General features: G+C 35.1%; 1 long non-coding RNA gene across 1 annotated transcript; it reads right to left on the minus strand.

Moving 5' to 3' along the window:
• Window positions 1-2,790: 2,790 nt before the first annotated feature.
• Window positions 2,791-3,205, minus strand: LOC129945311 (uncharacterized). Its single transcript, XR_008781490.1, has 2 exons — window positions 3,078-3,205; window positions 2,791-3,006 (listed from the first exon to the last, which is right to left on the minus strand). It is a non-coding gene; the product is annotated as an uncharacterized LOC129945311 (long non-coding RNA).
• Window positions 3,206-3,679: the final 474 nt, after the last annotated feature.

Genomic DNA, 3,679 nt, shown 5'->3' on the forward strand with positions numbered 1-3,679 from the left:
GGAGAAGATATAACGACGAGCTGTACGGGCTGTACAGCGACACTGACCTAGTTAGCTGAATCAAAGTCCAACGGCTTAGATGGCTAGGTCATGTAGAGCGGATGGACATCAACGCTCCAGCCCGGAAGGTCTTAGAATCCAATCCCGAGGGACGGCGCAGTAGAGGAAGACCGCGACTCAGGTGGCGCACCCAGGTGGGAGAGGACCTCAACCAACTTGGCGTGCGAAACTGGAGACAGCTAGCTAGGGACCGAGCTGGCTAGAGACGCTTGTTGGTTGAGGACCAGGTCCGCCCCGGACTGTAGCGCCACCTTAAGTAAGTAAGTAAGTTGGTTATCAGCTCCTACCACAATATAGTTTTTGCAGGAATTCTTTCTTTAATTTTATGTGGTTTAAATTTTCCACAAATAAGCAAATCATCCACTATTCCTTCCTTTATCGAAGCCCTAATTTAGACAGAGTATCAACTTCTCGTGAATTTGATGCTTTGTTTTTTTTCTTCCAAAGAATTGTTTCGTCCTCACATTGAAATCGTTTCATACGGGCAATTTCAATGTACACAATTCTTCGAATATCGGATGTGGTAGGTCGAGCAAAAATCACTTTTGACTTGTTTCTTACCTCTGAACCTGGAAGGTACACTATCAATGATATGTCTCCTCTAGGCACACCTGACCATTGTCATATCATATTTCTTGTTTAAAAACTCTCCAGTTAAAGAAAGAGCTAATAAGAGAACCGTTTGACAATACGAGACAGCCAACTGGGACGGTCTCAATAATTACTTCAGGATCTTTAACTGGTCACTATATGCTTCCTCGATAGTGACGCTTTTTTTGTGAACTTTTATCAAACATAGGGTTAAAAGCATCAGGCCTAACGAAAACGCATGGTTCGAAGCAAGCTGCGAAGAGGTTATTAGGGTCAAGAAAGTAAGTTCCCGTTGCCTTAAAGCCAACCCAACTAAGAAAAACCAGAATAAGTTCAAGCAAGCCAGGAAGTCCTGCAACGCCACTATTCGACGGACCAAATTTTTACATGACCAAAATTTACGGCAAAAAATACTGCAATGTCCCAAAGGCAGTACAAATTTTTGAGCAATTGTAAAAAAACATGAGGAATTCTTCCTCTTGCTCGGTTCCCACACTCGTTGTTAGTGATACTCGTTTTGTTATCGCTCTTGAGGAAGCTAATCTTTTTGCTAAGCAGTTCGCCACTCATTCAAAGCTGCCAGAGTGTTATGATTCCGACTGTCATCCAGCGCGTTAGTGACTCTATAAGACAAATCTTTTTTTGCACACGTACTGTGGCGAGAGTCCTAAAAGATCTTAACATACATATATCTGGAGAGATGTTCTTCAACGCTGTCAAAACCACTGCGTAAGCTTTTTTATCTGTCCAACTCCTCAAGTCTCATTCCAAGCGGATCGAAAACAGCACTTGTCCAGCCTATTCCCAAAAAAGGCAAATCTTCCTCACCCAATAATTATCGACCGATTGCACTTACTTCCCTTCTTTCCAAGGTGATGGAAACGCTGATTAATTATCAGCTCAAGAAATATCTCAAAGATCGAAAGCTTCTTAATGACCGACAGTACGGTTTTCGTAACAATAGGTCCTCTAGTGATCTCATGGTTCATCTCACCGAACAGTGGAGCAAGTCTTTTTTTTTCGTTTTGGAGAAAGTAAGATGGTTGCAATTGATATTTCAAAAGCATAAGGGTTTGGCATCAGGCTCTCTTATTGAAAATACGTGCTTGCGGTTTTAATGAATATCTTCTTTAGTAATTACCTTGTTGTATTGGATTTATTCAACTGCACAAAACTAATTACAAGAAGTTAAAAACGTTATATTTCGTTTCACGAAATTGTTTTGGAGATGAAATCATTTTTATTTGTAAAATTTTCGAGGTGAAATTTTTTTTTTTTTTTATTCCAATTTTTGGATTTGTTAAAAAACCCGTTTTGGATTTTTTTTCAAAAAACATACTAGTTTGGTATCACGTTACAATATATAATATAAAATGTCATTGGCTCGGGAGATATTGAGGGTTAACCAAAATGTTCACATTTTCTTACACTGCTATGGTAAAAAAAAACATCCACGAAATTTTCATGAAGCTCTTTTTAGAAACAGCTAATTTGTTGAAAAATTACCATAAAATTTTTGTTGTGAGAGCGATTTAACTTTATTCGATTATTTTGACTGTCATCACCTTAACGGATTCCACTCCAGTATTGCGTTTTATTGTTGTAAACCAAATTTATAGATGATCTGATCTGGATCATTGTTAACATAAACTACGACAAAATTTTAAAATTAAATTTTAATCGAGATTTGTTGGAAAAAATCATTGAAAAGTGTACGTATAGGTTAAGCTTCCATTAGCAATTAGGACGGCCCGAATTGTATTTGACTTTTCGGACCTGGGACCTATGAAATTGCGCCGTTGAAAGTATTGATCTATTTTGCTTGCTAAAGAATATTTATCAGATCAAAAAGTCAAAGGAAATTAATTTTATTCATTTAGATGAGTAAAAAATAATCAATTTAAATTAACTATCTGATTCATGTTTATACAAAGTTTAAGGAAATTAACTTTCATAGATTTGAATTATTAAAAAATATTCAATTTAAATGTATGTACATATCAAATCAATTCTTCAGATAAAGATCAGATGAGATCAAGTCAAAGGAAATGACCTTTTATAAGTATCTTTTTATAAAGATAACAAATTAGCTATCACGCAGATGATATCAGAAATCATATAATAAATACATTTTTTAAATTATTCTTGTCTTGAGATATGTAAATTCATCTGTTTATTCATTCATTTGTTGTAATAGTATCATTAACATCAGATTTTTGATATTCTTTTGCATTGTTTACAATTATTATCACTAGAAAGACAATAGGAACCATTGTCAATACTACGTATGCAATCATAGATATTAGTTTCAATTTGTCATTCTTGTCTTTTACTTTGACCTTTCTACTCGTACTTCTAAATTAAACGGAAATCAATAATATAGTGTCAAAGTTTAAATTTGTAAATAAATTTGATGACCAAATTACCTTGAAGAATCGCTAGAAGACGTCATAGCTATTTCGCTGTAAATGGAAGAGTCAAATTGTACTATGTACAAATACAAATGAAAATATTTATTCTTTTCAAGACACAATTAATTTAGTTGATTTTAATACTTGACATGTTATTCAAAGTTTAAGATTTTCACAAAGGTCGTAGGAAAGTGTACGTTACTGAACTCATGTCAAATGAAATTAGGTGTAAGATGCTTTAATTTGGTCAACATATCATTTTGTAGTAAAAAGAGGTAACATAAGGGGTTTTCCAATGGAAAGTTTAATTTTCAAGAGCCCGATATCTTAGTAGTTGTCATCTTTGTGTTTTGAAAATGGGATGACTGAAAATTGAGCTTGAGGTGGACAAAATTGAGCTATTGGGAAAATTAAACGATGTGAAGAATCGACACTTAAGAAATACTATGAGAATGTTGCTGCTGTAGCTTTTAGCTTTGACGACAGTACAGGTTTGCTGGTTCTTCGTCAATCTTTAGAGTTACATATTCCATAAACGACATAACACCGTATTTGAATAAAGGCTTAGGTCTTAAGGCTATTAAAGTTCAGTTTACACAAAGATTCAGGCCGGTTGA

Source organism: Eupeodes corollae, chromosome 1, assembly GCF_945859685.1.
Source record: "Eupeodes corollae chromosome 1, idEupCoro1.1, whole genome shotgun sequence".
Taxonomy (NCBI): Eukaryota; Metazoa; Arthropoda; class Insecta; order Diptera; family Syrphidae; genus Eupeodes; species Eupeodes corollae.